The following is a 21,563-nucleotide window of genomic DNA, read 5'->3' as shown; positions in this document are numbered from 1 at the left end:
TTTTTAGTGATCTGGAATGTGTTGAGTGACAGGAAGTGCCCCAAGCTCTCCCCCCTTCAACTCTTCTCAGTCGCGCCTGCTTTTGTCTAACTCTTGTAATCTACACACTACTGCTTACAAAGCTGTCTGAGTTTAAGACAAAAAGAAACATAAAAGGCTCTCTCGTTCCATAGTACCTACAATATGGAAGGAATGTAAAAAGCATGGCCCTTTAAGCCTGTGGACATTTTTTCAGGTATACAGGAGAAAGATAACATAACAATTTTCCAAGGGTAATGAGAATTATGAATTATAGTCAAGCTTCCAACCTAATTTTAAAAAATCCCGATTCTGCTATACTTACAAATGTTTACGATGGTTCCTAATTTGAAGGAGGTTTGCTTGTTTGGTTAATACATTGCATTTGAAGTTGTTTCTATTTTCTTTGTATAAATCTGTGCTTTGGGAGGAAAAAAAAGCAAAGAAGTATTCAGAATGCACTGGAAAAAAGGAGATTTTCCCTTCAATGGTTAGAAAGCACTTTTGCTTGATTTCTCAGAGAAAGCCACTCTCTCTCTCTCTCTCTCATTTTTGCAAATATGCTACAAAGATAACTTTATGTCAGTTAGATGTAAAGTAGAAAACTTTTCACAGAAAACAACAGTACTCTACGTTAAAAACAACTTAGCATTTTCCCAAACTTCCATATTACCAATAGAAACACTACCACTTGAGAGAAAAGTGCCCAAATAGTTGAATGGCTAACTCTACTTCTGGAAGATGAAATGGAAAATTAAGTATGAATAAAATGATACTTGGGAATGTTTCTACCTCCTATCACAAAAAATGTTAGTGGTCAGCCTAGGAGTTAATCTTTCCTAGTATGGCTCTGAGCCTTCATGCCGAGCAGACGTTATTCACATGACGATTCGAAAAGTCCATTCATATATCTCACTACCTGGATTTGAATAGAAACCAGACAGCAATTCTTTAGTTCCAGCCACCATTCGCCCCACTGGACAATAGCGATTTGTTAGCACAGAGTCACAGGCTGTGGGACACAAAGCTTGGAGCTGGAGAAAGATGGGGGATTCAGAGAACAGGAAATTACAGGCCCGATGCACTCCTGGCAGCTCTAAGAATACAAAAAAAAAAAAGGGGGGCAACACGGCAATGCCATGTTTAAGAGCTACTTCTAGCTTTTTTAACCACCTCCAATGTCATAAAAGCTCCATTGTTGGAGTACATAAAGTCACGAGTCCCATGTGCTCTCTTTTCTCACTACAGGGAACTTCATTCAATGCCCTGGCATAGTCAGAAAAATCAAAAGCACCCAGAGTTGATTAGTTGTGAACTCTGATAGAAAGGAGAAGGGTATTTTACAAATAAAATGACAGCAAAAAAATATACACTAAGTAACACAAGTGACACATAACAAAATTAATAGGGTCTACAAATTATTTCATAAGACCAAGCAAGCAAAATGAAGCTGGATCTATCAAAACTTCAGGGAAACAAATTCATTTTCAAGTTATCATATAAAATCTATTATTTAATTCCATCCAAAGTTTCTTTGGAAAACATCAATTTAAAAACTAATCTTAGGTAGAACATTTCTGAGTTCTGGGTCGTATTTTCCAAAACAACTAAAATTGAAGCCCTGAGGATTTACTTTGAAATTGTAGAAAGGAAAACTACATTTTCTTTTGTTGGATATCAAACTATTATAGCTTGCTGGCTAAATAAAGAAACCGTCTCCACTTTCTCTTTAGATATAAGAAATGACATTACTGGTAATTCTAGGTGAGGGGAGAGGGATATTCTTCGATCTCAATGAGCAGAAGAGAACAGTACATGGGTTTCTCTGCAAGCTCTCATGCTGCAACCTGAGCACCAAGGGGCCAGAATAATGTCCATTTCAAAATGAGGGGACACGGCACAACAAAGTTGTAAATGGTTTTGTTCTTCTTTCTTCTGTGATCCATTAGCAAACACAAGTTCCAAATGATAGCATACCTGAAATACTCATCAGATGAGATTGTGAATGATCAAAAAGTGCTTTGGAAATATGAACTGTTGTACTCTATTTGGTTCTATGGCTTTAGGATAAACACACACCAAATTTTATGTTGTTGGAAAACCAATATGCAACTTTTAAACTACTACTAATTGTTGGATTTCTTCAAATTCTATCATTACTCACCAAACACAAGGATCAATTACAACCTCAAACTATGCTATAATTACATGTGGCTATTTTTATTTGAATTTAAATAAAAAGTAAATAAAATTTAAAATTTCAGTTGCTCAATCACACTAGCTGCATGCATTTCTAGCACCCAATAGCCCCATGTATGTAACTAGTGACTATTATACTGGACAAAGCAAAAAATTGTATTTCGAACCGCAGAAAGTTCTGTTGGACAGTACTGATCTAGAGCGTATGATTGCTAAGTCACTACAGTCATGTCTGACTCTGCGACCCTATGAACTGTAGCCCACCAGGCTCCTATGTCCATGGGATTCTCCAGGCAAGAATACTGGTGTGGGTTGGATGCCCTCCTCCAGGAGATCTTCCCGATACAGGAATGGAATCCACATCTCTTATGTCTCCTGCATTGTCAGGCATGTTCTTTAGCACTAACACCACCTGGGAAGCCCAACTAGACCATGCTTATATCCAGAACACGTTTTTAACTGCACATCCAGCTCGACATGAAAGAAATTGATCTCTAAGCAAAAGCCACAGTGACAAGGTAGTGAGTACCATGATACTTCAGAGATGTCTAAAACAGACATTTTGAAACCAAAGATTTCATTTTTTCCCTTGGTCTATAATGAAGGTTATAAAGAATATTAAGACAGTAATGACAGACATGCAGCAGTGGCCACAGTAGAATGTTCCAGAATGGCATTTAGTGTCATGACTACATGTCTTAACCATCAAATTTACCATCAAATAAAACAGACATGATAAACATGAATACGAGGTTCTTCAATTTGGATGCATTCTCAACCCATTCTATTCCTGCTTGGTGCAAGAAACTGGTTTTTAAGGTCAGGTGGACATTGGTTGGATTCTTGGCTCTGCCACTTATTTACTATGTGATCTTTAATAAGTCACTTCCTCTCTTTGTCTCAGATTCCTCATACATAAAACGCAAATATTAATGCCTTCCTGACAGTCATTTTAAGGTTCAAGGATCATATATATAAAAGATCTTGAACTCCCGGCACATTAGAAAATACTCTGGAAATGTCAATTCTGTGAAAATACAGTAAGGGCTTAAGGTTCAATTCACTGTCTGAGACTCTTCCCAAACACAGAGAATGGAAATAGAAGGGTCAAGGCTGATATACAGCACAGACAATTCTCTGTTTAAATTTTAATTAAAACAAACATATGAAGATGAAAGCTGTCAACACTGCACAAAGAATTTCACAAAGTCTTAGAAATATTAAATGGATTGAATGAATATAAGAAAATTATCATTTGAAAAGGTAGGTGGAACAACAAATTTTAATATCATGAGGTGTTTTTAATACTAATTTAATGCTATTTAGTATATAAGAATCATTTCTTAAATTAAGAAATAATATTTCCTGGAGATATTTTTTGAATAACATTTCTACTAATTCTTGGTGATTAAAACAAAAACATGAAAATTCTAATATTGCCCATGACTAAGAAATTAAAATAGCTTCCTGCAGGTATGAGAAAGAAAATTCATGTCTTTTAAAAATCAAAGCCATACATCTAAAACTAACACAACAATGTAAACCAACTATACTTCAATAAAAACTTTAAAAAAGAAAATAAAACCAGTCATAGAAGGAATTCCTGGGCAAGAGCTGTACTATATCTGTACAATCATTTTAATGTTGAAAATAATCTAGCAGAAACTAGAAATAGTAGGTGTTTCTTAATGATGATGCCAAATAACTGAAGAATGTTGAACATGTCACAAAATCTTTTCAGAGCATGAAAAGCAAGAGATTTTCAAAAGCAAATAGCAGAACTACGTTTAGGGGAGATAATGTGCTATACTGTAAAATCCAAAAACCTAGGTTCACATCCAAGAAACTGGCTGGATTAGATACAGCATGAAATTTTAGCTCTGCCACTATTTAGCTAGGTGACTTTTAACAAGTCACTTATAAATCTTTGTTACCAGTGGTGGTTCAAAAAATACATCTAATACTGGAGGCTAAATGACAGAGCACTTGGGAGGTGAAAAATTTTGATCTGCCAGAGACTATTCAAACATGTATCATGCACAGTGCTAGACCCAGGCTGAATGATGAACAAAACAGATATAGAAGTTGCCCTCATGGAGCTGCTAAGTTATTAACTGAGATAACAATTGCTAGGAGTCACCTCATTTAAAAAATAGTAGGCATGTGAGTTTAGAAACTTTGAGAATGGATCCAATAATTTGGGGAATCTGCCCTGCCATCCTTTGAAGCTGAAGTTCATAAGAATATGAAAGAGGGTACACCCTTAGCTCCATTTGATTCAAGGAAAAAGAGATGCTAAACTATAAGATCTTAATGGATTTCAAGCAATTAAGGAAACACCTTCAAATACACAGAGTGGTTTCACAGTGATCACTACTCAGATCTGTGGCAAACCACTATCTCATACAAAAGCTCAGCTCCTTTTGATAGATGATGATGAAGAACAAGATAATTTCTGCAGGGGACAGCGTAAAGGTGGTCTGAGTTAGGACTGTCTAATTTGGGAAAAGACCATGATACACTGGAGCATTAAATGTGATACATATTTCCTTCACTCCCTCTCCTAAGACTATGCTCTTAGAACTTACCACTTCAATGGTGCATACTACGATCATCATGATTACACAGCTAGCTGTTAGCAACCAAAAATATCTGAGACATGGATGATAAATATAAAGAGAAGGCATGGCTAGGGCTAGTCACAAGTGGGCTTCTGTACAAACTAGAACCATGTCTATGAGGTAACTAAATATTAACTGGATTAACTCTTTTCCAACTGGAATTTAGTCTTTGTTGTCATAGGACTATATCAAGAGTTACTGTTAACAATACATAAAGTATATCCATATACCACAACGGCACAATGTTATTTCCACAGAATCTGAGGCTCCTGCTATCCAAATCCCAATCAAGAAATACCATTCTAGTTTCTCAATATTTACAGAACTTGGATTTCCAAACAGATTTTTTTTCCCCACCAGCAAGGACCCAATATCAGGTGGTCTTTTGCCTTTTCTTTGTTCACTGAATATCAAAGTCAAGTGGAAAAGAGATCTGGCAAATGTACGTAGAACAAATTTGACAGTTAAATAAAAAAATAGGTTCCCAATCTGTCATATGTTACTGTGATCTAGATTTTGTTAGAAGTACCTCCATTTGGCTTTCTAATAGCATTACATTTTGTCAGGCTCACTTCTCTATATAATCCTGTATTACTGGAACAGACAGTCTCTACTTCTGCTTGGCCACTTAAAAGCTTCTAGGTATACAATTCATTCTTTCAAAGGCTATCTGTTGAATGCTTAGTACATGCTAAGCCTCATTCTAGGCTCTGAATATACATACAATAGCAAACAAAACAAAGATCCTATCCTTCAGCATCATAGTCACAAAGACTTGAACCCAGTCTCAGCTTAAGCACTCACCAACTGCATGACCCTAGACAAATCTGCTTCTCTGGGGCAGGCAGGTGCAGGGCGGGGGAGGTTGGGGGTGGGGAATGCGGAGGGAATACTACTGCTTCAAAGAACTGCTGTGAAAAGCAGTGCCTAGCATAGTGCCTAGAATACCACAGATGCTTGACAAACATAGCTCAAGTTTTACAAATAGAAGATATTACTATTATCCATCCTGCTTTCACATCCATGCATCTGAGAATTACTCTAGTTTTTTTTAATAACAAAAGGTTTCAATGGCATATATGTACCTAAAATACGTATTTCAGGTGTTAAGAGATAAGCAGAATAAGAGTCATTAATGGATGAACTACTATTTCTGGCTATTAAATAGTTTCTGGTTGCATATGCTAAACACAAGACAGCAAGAATATACGAGAAAAAAAATTCTTTGAAGTTAGGATTTTAATGGTGAAATGGATCCTTGCACTCACACAGATTTTAAAGGGTAGGACATTTTATTTCTAGTAGTACACTATTTCAGTCAACTTAATCAGAAATTGTACAGATGAAACATAACTAAAAGATCTGGATTCTCAAGTCTACCACAGACATAAGGCAGGGCAAAGAAAGTATATCTTTTCCTTTAAAGATCATTATAGATAAGCCTCATTGAGAAAGGAATGTCTCTGAAAGAAAATTCCTGGTCAACTATAGTGATATACTTTATAAAATAACTTATAAAATGACATGGAAAATTGTAATGATAATTTAGGATGCACAAAATCGGTATTTTCACATCTGAATTAGTTTCATATTTTAGGAAGCAGCAAAGAGTATTAAACATGGAGATAAATTTTTGGTTTCCCAAATGCAATAAAATACTATAAATTCTTAGCAAAGCAAGAAAATAACCAAGAATATCACTTATTCAACAAAGCTTTATTGAATGACACCTTTGTTTCAGGTATATGTACAAGAAGACATCTGAAGTCCTTAAGTTCTTTCCTGGAAACACAAGCCGTTAGTATGCTTACCAGTCTGGCCCTCTTACATTATGAAACATATGCCCTGCCTAATTGTTGCAACACTAAATACTTCATACCATGGCTAAAAAAAAGGAAAACCTTTCAGGACACACAATGTACTGAATGATCAACTTAAAAATCAAAACTTCTTTAAAAAAAAAAAAAAAAAGCCCAAACCCAATACAATCTAACTGAATAGATTCCACTTGCATGACCACTTATCGGCACAAAATAACGTTTATCCAAGTACCTAGAGTCAAGAGGAATTCAAATAATGCCAGGAAGAAAAAAAAAACTATCACTTCCCATGGACTAATAAAATTACTACCATTTTTCATTTCTTCATAATTTTCCCTGTAAATGCTTATTTTCAATCTGAAAAGAGGGATTTCTCCTTAGGAGAAAATGATGATCCAGGTTTCCTGTAGATATTTTAGAGTATGTGTATGTAATAGAAGAGAAGTTGTCACAGTAACTGCCTGCTCCAAAAATGAAAGCTGATCAGCTCATGTGAAAGGACTGATTTCTGGTAAAGTTTTGCATCTGTTAGGACTCTGTTATCTATACATAACTAACATGTTTCAAAAACACACACTTCCTAAATAATAACAAATAATTATTAAAGGTCTACTACGTATCATTTGAAAAGACCCTGATGCTGGGAAAGATTGAAGGCAGGAGGAGAAGGGACGACAGAGGATGAGATGGTTAGATGGCATGAGTTTGAGTAAACTCCAGGAGTTGGTGATGGACAGAGAGGCCTGGAGTGCTGCAGCTCATGGGGTCGCAAAGAGTGGGACACAACTGAGCGACTGAACTGAATCGAACATATCAGAACCTGTGTAGTGTTTTTCTACACATGCCATTTAATAAGCAAACCACCTCAAGAATCCAGTACTGTTATTAGCACCTATTTTATTGACGAGGCTACTGCAGCTTGGAAAGCTTGTCCATTGTCAAAAGTGCTAGGAAGAAGCAGAGTCCAGATGAGTGGTTCTTGGGAAATTGCTCAGTTCCCTTCAGCAGTTTGATTTTCTATGGTTTGCTGGCACATTTACCTCCCTTTAAAATTTCTCCTGTCAAAAACTGGGTAAATTTTTTTCTGCTTCTAACTTTGAAAGAACTAGCTTCCAGGATCACGAGAATATGGGACAGTACATTGCAATTTTACATATGATGAAAATAAATTCCTGAATGTCAGCAAGTATATAGTCTAAATTATGCATGGAACTTTTAAAATAGCTAGATATCATTTATTTATAAGGTTTCAAGTCTCAAGAAAAAGTAGAAAGAACTATATGATTTCTCAAAAACTTACTTAAGTATAAACAATATAGTCTAATTCGGGGAAATCCAGTGTTTTCAAAAATAGATTAGTGTCCACTGTACCAATGCTCTATGATTATACTTTAATGTTGTTTAAATGGATATATAATATCTTGAAAGAACGGCATTTCTGGATTACATGTGAACGTGAAAGCCTGTTGTTAACAGTAAAGCAAAATTATCATTAACATTATTTTGAGGTACTTCAGCTTTAATAGTTCCTAGAAATTCTCATTTACTTTTTGATAACAGATAACTAGAATTCTTAATTTTGGGCAGGTAGCAAAATATAGAGAAAAAAGCACAGACAGTGTGACAAAATGTCAAACCATCCCCAAGAAAAAGAAATGCAAAAAAGCAAAATGGTTGTCTGAGAGGGCCTTACAAATAGCTGAAAAGACAAGCAAAAAGCAAAGGAGAAAAGGAACGATATATCCAGCTGAATGCAGAGTTCCAAAGAATAGCAAGGAGAGATAAGAAAGCCTTCCTAAGTGATCCATGCAAACAAATAGAGGAAAACAACACACTGGGAAAGACTAGGAATCTCTTCAAGAAGATTAGAGTTATCAAGAAAACATTTCATGCAATGAAGGGCACAATAAAGGACAGAAATGGTATGAACCTAACAGAAGCAAGAAGGTATTAAGAGGTGGCAAGAATACAAAGGAACTATACAAAAAAGATCTCAATGACCCAGATAACCACAATGATTAGATCACTCACCTAGAGCCAGACACATCCTGGAGTGTGAAGTCAAGTGGGCCTTGGGGAACATCACTACGAACAAGGCTAGAGGACATGACAGAATTCCAGCTGAGCTACTTCAAATTTTAAAAGAGGATGCTGTTAAAATGCTGCACTCAATACAGCAGCAAATTTGGAAAATTCATCAGTGGCCACAGGACTGGAAAAGGTCAGTTTTCATTCCAATCCCAAAGAAAGGCAATGCCAAAGAATGTTCAAACTACTGCACAATTGCACTCATCTCAGACTCAAGCAAAGTAATGCTCAAAATTCTCCAAGCTAGGATTCAACAGTGTGTGAACCAAGAACTTCCAGATGTTCAAGCTGGATTTAGGAAAGGCAGAGGAACCAGAACAAATTGCCAACATCTGCTGGATCATCGAAAAAGCAAGAGAATTCCAGAAGAACATCTATTTCTGCTTCATTGACTACACTAAAGCCTTTGACTGTGTGGATCACAACAAACTATGGGAAATTCTTAAATGGGGTGAGAATACTAGATCACCTTACCTGCCTCCTGAGAAATCTGTAAGCAGGTCAAGAAGCAACAGTTAGAACTGGACATGGAACAACAGACTGGTTCCAAATCGGGAAAGGAGTACGTCAAGGCTATATATTGTCACCCTGCTTATTTAACTTATATGCAGAGTACATCATGAGAAATGCCAGGCTGGATGAAGCACAAGCTGGACTCAAGACTGCTGGGACAAATATCAATTAACTCAGATATGCAGATGACACCACTCTTAGAGCAGAAAGCAAAGAGGAACTAAAGAGCCTCTTGATGAAAGTGTAAGAGGAGAGTGAAAAAGTCAGCTTACAACTCAATATTCAAAAAATGAAGATCATGGCATCTGATCCCATCATGTCATGACAAGCAGGTGGGGAAGCAATGGAAATAGTGACAGACTTTATTTTCCTGGGCTCCAAGATCACTGCCAAAGGTGACTGCAGCCATGAAAAGACATTTGCTCCTTAGAAGAAAAGCTATGACAAACCTAGACAGCATATTAAAAACCAGAGACATACTTTGCTGACAAAGGTCCATATAGTCAAAACTATGGTTTTTCCAGTAGTCATGTATGGATGTAAGAGCTGAACCATAAAGAAAGCTTAGCACCAAAGAACTAATGCTTTGAACTGTAGTGCTGGAGAAGACTCTTGAAAATCCCTTAGACTGCAAGGACATCAAACCAGTCAATCCTAAAGGAAATCAGTCCTGAATATTCATTGCAAGGACTAATGCTGAAGCTTAAGCTCCAATACTTTGGCCACCTGATGCAAAGAACTGACTCACTGTAAAAGACCCTGATGCTGGGAAAGACTGAAGGTGGGAGGAGAAGGGGACAACAGAGGATGAGATGATTGATTGGCATCACCAACTCAATGGACATAAGTTTGAGCAAGCTCCAGGAGTCGGTGATAGCAGGGGAGCCTGGTGTGCTGCAGTTCATGGGGTTGCAAAGAGTTGGACATGACCAAGCGACTGAACTGAACTGATAACAACATGGGTTTAATTAAAGCTTTACTACTAAATTTCTGACTAACATTCTCTGAGCCTCAGTTGCCTCAGCTGTAACATGGGAAAATACTAAAGTTCTTCACACAGCTGCCTTAAATGACAAAGTGCCCAGTGCCCATCAGAGTAGTGTTCAATTATTAATAGTTCTTTTCCTTTAGGAAGTTTTTTTCTTTGAAAGAGCCAGACAGAGTTGTTCCAAGTTTGCTGGTGGATATGATCTAAACAAAAATAGAATTGCACCGCTCAAAATTTGTGGCTGGAAATCACAAATTTAAAGTAAGTTTAAAGTTGGTCTTTTCTTATTCATTCAAATATTCTTATCAAACATTCAATAACAGTTCAATTTATTCATCCAAAGAGTCACTGAAAACTTACCCTATAGCATGTTAAGCACAAAAACGCCTTCATCTTGTGCAAAAGGAGCTCACAATCTAGTAGTAGAGACAAACCTTAAACAGATAACATGGTGTTCTAAGTGCTATATTAAAGAGAAGTTCAGGATTATGGGAGCCCAAATTAAAAGCACGTAACCTGGTAAGGGAAAGACAACTAGGAGGAACATCTGAGATGCGTACTGAAAGATAAATGTAATTTGTAGAAAAATAGAGAAAAAGAAAAGGTGCTTTTCAGGCACAGGAAATAGTGTGAGCAAAAAGCACTAACATGAGAGACCAACCTGTGTATTCAAGAAACCACATGTACAATGTTGGTGGAGCTCAAGAGGAATAGAGACAATTGATAGGGTAGGCAGAGGCTTCCTCTGTCAGGTTCAAATAGTGAAATTCATTCCAACCCTATGTAGTAATTCACTAAACTTGTATAAAAAGGGTGACTTTAGTTCAATTTTACAGCTTAATATGTTAACTGTCACTCAATCTGATAGCTTTAAAATATACACACACATACAATACACACACACTTGGTTTTGTGGTGGGTACATGCACTCCACACACTTGTCATTTTCCATCTAGATCAGAAGACCCTGCTTGAGAAACCAAATAAGTTATCTGAATTGGGTAATTACTGAAATATGTATAGTCATTCAAGATATACAGACTTCTCTGGACTTTTGTTGACTCACACAACTGAATATACAACAGACCCTCAATACACACTAAATGGATTAAATTCCAGTGAGTGAGAGAGAAACCTTTCAGATTTCCTGTTTTAAAAAGCCAAGTGGAACAAAGACTTTATAATAATTTCCCCATCTTTTCCGCCCCCTCTAGCCTTCCCCTCACAGGAATTTGGTTAATATGTTTCTTAAGATTTTTGCTTGTTTGTTTTAGATCAGACTATTTTTAGTTGTCTAAAAGTCTAAATACCTAGGAAATGAGAAGTATTATTTTATTACTAAATTACATACTGACATTAACACACTAGGTTAGCTCCATGCAAAAGCATCTGACAAACATCCTCACTAAACCCCACGATTCATTCAAGATTCACTGTCAATAAATACAGACTGGGAACAGGAAATAATATGATTGAGAAAAAAATTAAGATGTATATTTAGTTTGGGAGCCAAGGGTGTACCAAGTTTAGGAGCAATGAGGAAACAGATGTGACTTAAGAATCACTGTATTAGGGCCCCATAGTGAAAGCTTTTGTCAGGTTAAAGTATTTAGACTTTATCTAAGTTGGGGCATCAAGATTTTAAGTAAAGTCAAATTTGCATTTAGCCACTGGGTTAAAGATGAATTAGAGGTAGGCAAGACTGGGTTTCCCTGGTGCCTCAGACAGTGAAGAATCTGCCTGCGATGCGGGAGACCTCGGTTCAATCCCTGGGTTGGGAAGATCCCCTGGAGGAGAGCATGGCACCTCACTCCAGTATTCTTGCCTGGAGAATCCCCATGGACAGAGGAGCCTAGCAGGCTATAGTCCATGGGGTCGCAAAGAGTCAAGCTCAACTGAGCAACAAAGCACATGACTGGAGGCAAGGAAAATACTTGGGCTATTGCAGTAATTCAGATGAATAGATGATGGCTTTGACTACAATGGTGGCAGAAAAGATGCAAAGGCTGTCACATGCTATAACACGGATGAACCGTAAGGGCATTATGAAATAAGAAGCCAGACAAAGACAAATACTGTATGCTTCCAATAATATGGTCTATCTAAAGCAGTCAAAGTTACAGAAACAGAAAGCAGAATGGTGGTTACCATGGATGGGGTTGGAAGGGAAAACGAGAAGCTGTTTAACAAATACAGAGTTTCTGGTCTCCAAAAAGAAAAAGTTCTGGAGATCTGCTGATCAACAATGTGAAATTACTTAACATTACTGAACTGTATATTTTTAAAAGGTTAAGAGACAAATTTTACATTATGTGGGGTTTGCCACAATTTTTCTTTTTAAAGATGTAAACAAGAGACCAGGGCTTGTTTTACTTTGACATTTTGCTCTGTTCAACCTCTGAACAATTCCCTTGCTGTTTTACTGAATTATAAAATAAACATGGCTAAATGAGATCTGATTTGCAGGGCATCAGAAGTTCCACATGATCTCAAGTATCTAAAATACTTTACCTGTCATGCTACTTACTTAACATTTCCTTCATTAAAGTTGCTTTTTAAAATATTATTGTTTAAAGCATGTTTAAAATATTATTGAAAAATAACTCAAAATGTGAGAAATGCTAACTGAATAAAAAGCAAAACCCCACCAATTCTCTCAAAACCCTACCCTTGATCCAAGTATTATTGGTTTGGTATGATTCCTTCCAGCTTTCTACTGTAAATTTTAAAAAGTCATTATTTAAAGCCACTTTTAAGTGACTAACCCCAAGTCATTAACTAGAAATGATCTAACACATAAGTCCTTGAGCCTTATGCTTCTCCTCAAACTTTTAAACCAAGCTTCTGCCTGTTTTTTTAAAATTTTGTTTGTTCAAGAGGAGAAGGGGGTGACAGGAGATGAGATGGTTGGATGGCATCACCGACACAATGGACACGAGTTTGAGTAAGCTCCAGGAGTTGGTGATGGACAGGGAAGCCTGGTGTTCTGCAGTCCACGGGATCGCAAAGAGTTGGACACGACTCAGCGGCTGAACTGAACTGAACACACTTGTGAAACCGACACTCAAATCAGGATATAGGATATTACTAACTTCTCAGAAAACTCTTCTGCTCCCCCTCACAGTAATTATATCCTCTCAGTAAAGGTACTATTATGACTTCTATCACCACAGATTAGTTTAGCCTATTTTTGAACTTTACACAAAGGTACTGTTGTTCAGTCGCTCAGTCATGTCTGATTTGTTGTGACCCCATGGACTGTAGCACAGCAGGTTTCCCTGTCCCTCGCCAACTCCCAGAGCTTGCTCAAACTCATGTCCATTGAGTCATTGATGCCATCCAACCTTCTCATCCTCTGTCATCCCCTTCTCCTCCTGCCTTCAATCTTCCCCAGCATCAGAGTCTTTTCTAATGAGCTGGCTCTTTGCGTCAGTGGCCAAAGTACTAGAGCTTCAGCGTCAGCCCTTCTAATGAATATTCAGGATTGATTTCCTTTAGGATTGACTAATTTGATCTCCTTGCAGTCCAAGAGTAATCACATATTATATAATCTTTTATGTCTGGCTTCTTTTGTTCAACATTTTGTATAGGAGATTCATCCATGCTGCTGCATACTGTCGGTCTGTCCATATCACTGCCATACAGTACTCTACTTTGTAAATTATATAATTCATTTACCCATTTTACTGGGTTGTTTTTTAATATAATTTTTTAAATTTATTTTTTGCTGCCCTGGGTCTTCATTGCTGTGTGTGAGCTTTCTCGAGCTGCAGTGAGAGGGGGCTCTTCTCTAGCTGCGATGCACAGGTTTCTTGTGGTGGTGGCTTCTTTTATTGTGGAGCACAGGCTCTAAAGCTTCACCAGTTGCAGCTCCCGGGCCCTAGAGCACACAGGCTCAGTAGTTGTGGCACACAGGCTTAGTTGCTCCACAGCATGTGAGATCTTCCCGGACCAAGGATCAAACCCCTGGTCTCCTGCATTGGCAGGCAAGTTATTTACCACTGAACTACCAGGGAAGCCCCCATTCTACTGCTGATAGATATTCAACAGTCTCCAGTTTAGTTGTTGCCAGTTTGGGACTACTACAAATAATGTTATTATGAACATTCTCGTAAGTGTTCATTCAGCATATACTTTATCCACTATTTGTTGGGTATATGTCTAGAAATGGAACTGCTTATGTTCAACTTCCAAAGATGTTATTACTGAAGAGTTTCAAATGTTTGTACCAGTTTACGCTCTACTTCTGTTGGTAAAGGGTGTTACAGCTGTTCTCTCCAACACTTTACATAGTCAGGGTTTTTTTTGTTACTTTAATTTTAGCTATTCTGGTGGCCATGTAGTAGCATATCATTTTTAAAATTTTTTCATTTTTCTGATTTCTAGTGGTGTTGAGTACCTTGAACCAGAGTTTGATGGGTATCTCGGAGGTAGATTTAATAAATCACAGTGAACAACTGACTGAAGATAAAGAAGAGAAAATCTAGAATGACAAGAAAGACGAAAGCTATTTAGCAAAGGAAAAAGGGGCAGAAAACACACTCCCTTTCTGAAATTATTAGTTCTGAGTTTGCCAATGGGAATATGTGAATTTTGAGATTCAAGACTTGAATGCAGCTAAGATTCAATGACCATATAAAGGTTCTCATGTTAAAAAGTAATTTAAAACAAAAATCTTCAACACCACATGTTAGGTTGTAAAGAAAATAAATTTACAATCCAAAGGAAGCAAAATAAAGATAGACTAAAGTGCTGTATTTAAAAACAGAGCCTTATACATGCTTAAGATTCCTCCCACTATAACTTCTAGGAATTCCTGTGAAGATAATGGAAAGAAATCTACAGAGAGATGAGCCCAGTAAATGGAATTAAAGAAAAATTCAAAGCGTTAATAAAAGACAAATTCACTAAATCAGTTAGACAAGGACCTCCTGTGTTCTTACAAGAAGGCCATCTCTGACACTTCAAGTTTCTCTGTTATGAGAACAAGAAGAAGACGAAAAGCAAGGCTTACAATTAATCAACAAACTATGTGAGGATTATAGATGAGAAACAGATTTGGAGCTAGGCTCTGTCTTCTGAGATTCTTCTCATCACCAGAACATCTATAGCTAATTATTGCTTCACATTATTATGTGGTATCAAGTAGCTTGGGGTCTGGATACAGACCCTGTATTTAAATCATAACTCTATCTCTCAGTAGCTATCTGTACATATTTGTACACATATATGTACATACATATGTGTGCATACATATATCTTAAATTTTTTAAATATTGGAATATAATTAACAATGCTGTGCTAGTTTCTAGTATACAGCAAAAATGAGCAGGAGACCTCCTTAGCTATTTGACTCTAGGCAAGTGCACATCTCCAGCTTCAGTTTTCTCGTATCCAGAATGAGAACAGTAATTATCCACAGCACTACTATGAACATTAAATGAGATAATACAAAGTAAAGCAATTAAGTACAATGCCTGACCCATATTAAGTGCTCCATAAAATTTGATATTATCATCTGCAAAATGGGGCCAATTCACACTTGCATTAAGACTGAAAAGAAGTAAAATGACATGTATAATGCCTGTACAGGAGGCACTCAAATGGTAGATATTATTATTACCTCCTACTTTTAGGAAACTGTGTCATTCAACATCAAACTGCATATGAAATGGTATAATGCACTGGTTAAGAACACGATGGGTTTGAAACTCCTGAGTTCAAAGCCTGGCTTTGCCACTCATTAGCTATGTGATCTTGGGCAAGTTACTTACCTTACTGTGCCTTTCAGTTTTTACCTGTAAAATTGAAATCATAAGTATCTATATCACTGGACTGTTCTGAGGATTAGATAACTCTTTTTAAGTGCTTTATTTATAAAGCTCTAAAGACAAAACATGGAACATAAATAGCATATAAGTATAAACTGTTATTATTTTAATAGCAGCGGTATATATGTTTTGTCTGAAAGAAATGGGAGGAAATTAGCTCAGTTGGTAAAGAATCCACCTGCAATGCAGGAGACTCGAGTTCAATTCCTGGGTTGGGAAGATCTGCTGGAGAAGGAATAGGCTACCCACTCCAGTATTCTGGCCTGAAGAATTCCACAGACTGTATAGTCCATGGGGGTTGCAAAGAGTTGGACACGACTGAGTGACTTTTACTTTCAGGGAATTCCCTGGCAGTCCAATGGTTAGAACTCTGCTTTCACTGCTGAGGGCCTGGATCTGTCCCTGGTTGGGGAGCTAGGATCCCATAAGCTATGCAACACAGCCACAAGAAAAGGGGGGGGAGGTAATAAGTTTGGACATAGGCAATTTAATGTTCTTCTTAGAGATAAGAGAAGCCCAATGAAAACACTCATCTACTCAGCCTTAAAAATCGGGAGGAAGACTGAAAGAATAAAAAGTTAAACACAAGAACTGTATCACTACTAAGGAAATATGACCTCATCTGTCCAGAAATAGTTAGGGGGTAAATGTGCTTTCTGGCTCCGCCCTCACTGTGCAACAATTCAGACGAAGGAAGCCTACATTCCACAGAGAGAAGGAAATTACTTTTCCTACTTTCACCTTACAACAGCCTGATAACCTACACAGTGAGCTAGAGAGACTGGTGCATCTTCACATCTTTTTAGATAAGGGAAGATTGCTTAGAACAGAATAATCAATCCTAGAAGCCATCTCAGAAATGTCTTTCTGCATTATACTAATATTTTCTTTCCACACTCCACAAATCTTCATTCCTGGGCAAGGCAGAAGAGGTATCTAAAGAGGCAAAAATGCCAACAAGTAGCACACTTCAGAATTAAAAAGAAATCCCATGCTTGTTCTTAGGTTATGAGGTCAATCCTGTGTTCTGGTTTTTGTAGCTGACTCACAAAATGAACAAAATACTGAACTGCGTCAACAAATAAAATTAGTGATTTGCAATTTATCTGTTTAAGTTTGTGCCTCCTACCAGACAGATCTTTGAAAAAAGATTTTATTCAACATCAGCATTCGGTACATACAGAAGGTGTTCGATAAATGGTGACTGATTTTAGTCACTGAGCACCTCCCCCTTGTAAAAGGTACTATGGTAGATGCCAGACAGCCCAAAACAGTTCACTTATGTTTATGTCAAAACATTTTAGACTACTTAAAAATTAAACAAGGCCAGATTTGATTACGGAGAAGGCGATGGCAACCCACTCCAGTACTCTTGCCTGGAAAATCCCATGGATGGAGGAGCCTGGTGGGCTGCAGTCCATGGAGTCGCGAAGAGTCCACAACTGAGCGACTTCCCTTTCACTTTTCACTTTCATGCATTGGAGAAGGAAATGGCAACCCACTCCAGTGTTCTTGCCTGGAGAATCCCAGGGACGGCAGAGCCTGGTGGGCTGCCGTCTATGGGGTCGCACAGAGTTGGACACGACTGAAGCGACTTAGCAGCAGCAGCAGATTTGATTAAGGAGTGTCAGCTGCAGTTGCACCTGCTGTCATCCCAGACCTAACCCCAAAAGCAAGGCTACCCTCCTCTGCATGCCTGCTGAAGCAAATCAAGTATTTCTCTCAAATGATGGAGAGCCTCTTCCCATACAGCTCAAATGTGCTGTTCTTTCTGCTCAGCAAAGGAGGCAAACTCCAGAATCTCTGGTCATAAAAATGTGATGTTAGCAAGAACAGATGCTGAGTAAGTCTGGTACACTTCCAAGTAAAGTCTTGCCATCTAGAATTCTGAATTAAGGATGCCAGATTCAAGAACATCTGGATTTGCTCCTCTGGCTTTGAGCTTTCTCTAAGAGAGGCCAGGAAAAAGTATGCTGTTGCCAGTATGTGTAATTGCATACTCAAATACTGTACTTTGGACAAGAGTCCAAGACTTGGCAAATGGATGGAATGTAGCACATGAACCATGCAAAGGGACGGGTTTCCTTGCAAAACATAAATTAGGCAAGGTGTGAACTGCTCTTCTCTGTCACATTTTGGAAAAATTCACCCAGGAGAATAAATACTTGGGAAGGGGGTAGTTTAGGTGGGAGGGAATGCTCAGAAGTATATGAGAGGCAAAACAGCACCATTACCTCAGAAAGCAGTAAGTTTGTCAAACAGTAATTATTTTTCCTCCCTCAATGAGATAAATATATGTGATTATAAATTGGTATGTACAGAAAAAAAAATATCAAGCTGTGGACGTTGGCAGACAGACGGTGTTGAAATTAAACAGTGTGAGCTTTGGCAGCTGCACTGTGTACTCTTTTCAAGTTCTTACATCATTACTCTGGTAAGGGCCCTGTACCAAGTTGGCATGGGTTCTAATGTGGTTTAGAGGGAGAATTTCTGGCCTTTAAAAAAAAAAAAATGACCTACAAATAGCCTTTTTCATACAACAGGGTAATAAACACTTCCCTTTACCCCAGATTTTGTTTTAAAGGACAAAGCCATATTGCCAAGATATTAAAAAGTGTTAGAAATGATTCTGAGACGTTAAAGGCCACTCAATACAAGCTCTAAAAGGACATCTCAAACAGTACATGGATGTCTCCTAAACCAGTGATTATCCTTTGTGGCAACAGAGTCAGTTACAAAGGATGCTAATTATCTTCATATTTATACTCTGACATCGGCAACTTAGGTATCCTTTGGAGGCCAAGAACAGGAAGCCCCCTCTATTTCAGTCATGAGAACTTGGAAAAGTTACTTGACCTCAGAGCTTCAAATGCTAAGTGAAATAGTAACATTACCCCAAGACAGTCCTCACAATATCAAGTACATGGCAAGTCCTCAGTAAGTATTAGATAGACTTATGAAAGATAGAGGCTTTATAAGTGATGTTTAATTACAATTTAATAGAGCTAAGTGGTCTTGGCTTTTCTCTACTCAGATTCAAGAATAAAAAGAATTTACATATAATCTGGTTTTAAGGTCAAGACTGGGTTTGTCATCTTTTAACAAGTGACAGCACAAAAATAAGACTTCATTCTCCTCTCCAATAACACTCAATAAAACACAAAATTCCAAATATGAAAAATGATGACAGGTTAAAGAAGAGAGAATAAAAAACCACCTGTACCTTTCTTAAAGTAGATACAATTTTATTTGTTTAGTGATAGGATTTTTTTATTTCATTATGTTCAAGATTTTGCCACATTTCCTTCAGAAAAGATTACTATTTAGGTTACATACAGTAAGGTGAACAAACCTTAAGTTAAATAAGTCTGATTCTTACATATGTATACATACATGTAATCACCACCCAGAACAAAATTATGGTTTATAGCAGATCACAAATTCTCTTGTGACTTTTCCTCTTGATGTATCTATTATTCTGAATTCAGTTAGTATTATTCTTAACTTGTTAGGTTTTCCTTTCACCACTACTAATCTGATCTAGGCTTTACTTTTCTGTTTTCTTAAATAGTTCACCAAAGTTTACCTCAATCAAACATATTTTGGCTACATTAAACATAAGAAATTTATGCAAGACTCAAAGTAGTAATAGTAGAAACAGGCAAAAGACCTAAAAAGTATAGTGGGAAAAAAGTCTACATATTTAGAACACCCATAAGACCCTCAGCATTTTAAAGGGGTCAGAAGACTGAGAATGTTAGCATAAAAGTGACCAAAACGAAAAGTGGAATTCATTTTGATTTAAATAAATCCTAAAGAAAACACACTAGACAGTTTTCTAAATAAGAAAGTTTGTACATTTCTAAATAGAATATTCAACTGAAATTTTAAACCTTTCATATGTTGATTTTTATTGCCTGTCAGTGTCTGAATAAATCCCACTCCAATTACAATTATATATCCTTTAAAGTTCACAACCATTTTAAGGTCATGCTCTCATGCCTAGAAGCTGACATTCTTCCTAAATGGGCCAGATCCCTATATAATATTATACCTAATACACACACAAATTTAGAGTGCCCTAATAAACAAGATTATTCATTGAGTAAAGTCTTGTATTTGGTAAGTACATATCACCACCCCTCGGTTACTGTAGAATTTAGTATTTCAATCAAATGACACAACTGAGTTGATCCGATCTATTTTTACCAATAATCATCACTGTTAAATTAACAGTCATGTGATTGGAGAACATGTATATTAAATTACTTTGGTACATGCAAACCAAGCAATTCTAGGGTCAACTGGTAAACAGTGGAGTAGGCCAGATATTTCAGTACAGGGAATTATCACAAGTGTCGCTGGACGCATTAACTAAGACAACACAAAGAAAGGGTGTTACTTCTCTCACCTCCTCAGCACTCCTCACCTCCTTAGATTTACACTGACTAAGCTGTGATCTAACAAACGCCCTCTCCTCAGCTCAACGTCCTACAGCAGCACAAATATTCTGCTTCAAATAGCCATAATTTTCAAGAATTCATTTTGTGTAACCAAGTATCTCTGGAAGACTTAAGAATGGAACTTTGTGATAAAATCCTTTAAACAGTTTGCTTTCATATATCTTAGTTAAGACTCCACTGTGGAAATAAAAACTTGAGAAGGTATTAAGAAAGCCCTAGAGCGAAGAAATAAAGCCCTAAGTACTTCCGAGAAACAAAAAGAAGCTGAGGCTTTATTAGAAAGCAAAGACCCAACTGCACGTGGTTTACAAAGAACTGACAACTCATCTCCCTCCTTTATCCATACCTCAAGTTTCCACTCACAAAGCTAGCTAAGCATTTATGGTTAGTCCTGTACACAGATGTTACTATTTAAATAATCTTTTTATAGAGTGTACAAAAATAGAACAATTATCATACTGGCTGCTTCTGATCACTATTAATTTTGAAGACATAAATAACCCCTGCCAGCTACTGGTCTTATCGTGACTGACATCTTATGGAGGGTGCTTTGATCTCCAAGTTGATTTATGAAGCTGCAAACTATTTCTTATGTTAAAAAGATTAGCAAGCTGGACTTTTATAACTTTCTTCCATCTGCCTTCATCTGAAAAGTAAATATAGTATCTTATCAACTCAAGTCAGCAACCTCTCTCCAATTATCATAGAACCATCTCTCAAGAGCCAAAAAGTATACTGCTTAATCAAAGGTAGCAATATGAACAAAAATGTTCATATTTTTCATTGTTCTTCAAACCCAGGAATTAAAAATAAAACATTTGAACACACCTCCTCCCATCAAAATAGATGCATACTTCAACTTTTAGAATAGACAGATTACAGGGTTATTAGTCACATCTCAGAAGGAAATACTGAGTATGTTTTTTAAATTGACTTAATATATATTTGTGAATGTCAGTCATGTCCAACTCTTTGCGACCCCATGGACTGTACAGTCCATGGAATTCTCCAGGCCAGATTAC

General features: G+C 37.2%; 1 protein-coding gene and 1 long non-coding RNA gene across 6 annotated transcripts in view; one reads left to right on the top strand and one right to left on the bottom strand.

Annotated features, from left to right (window-relative positions):
- NR6A1 (nuclear receptor subfamily 6 group A member 1) overlaps window positions 1-21,563 on the bottom strand; it is a 226,543-nt gene that overhangs the window by 125,648 nt on the left and 79,332 nt on the right. The window lies entirely within an intron of this gene.
- Window positions 1-21,563, top strand: part of LOC138989851 (uncharacterized) — a 47,071-nt gene that overhangs the window by 1,152 nt on the left and 24,356 nt on the right. The gene's annotated exons all lie outside the window — the stretch shown is intronic.

The sequence above is a fragment of the Bos mutus genome, chromosome 11, assembly GCF_027580195.1.
Source record: "Bos mutus isolate GX-2022 chromosome 11, NWIPB_WYAK_1.1, whole genome shotgun sequence".
In the NCBI taxonomy this organism is placed as follows: Eukaryota; Metazoa; Chordata; class Mammalia; order Artiodactyla; family Bovidae; genus Bos; species Bos mutus.
This window is presented reverse-complemented; position numbering and strand designations above follow the sequence as displayed.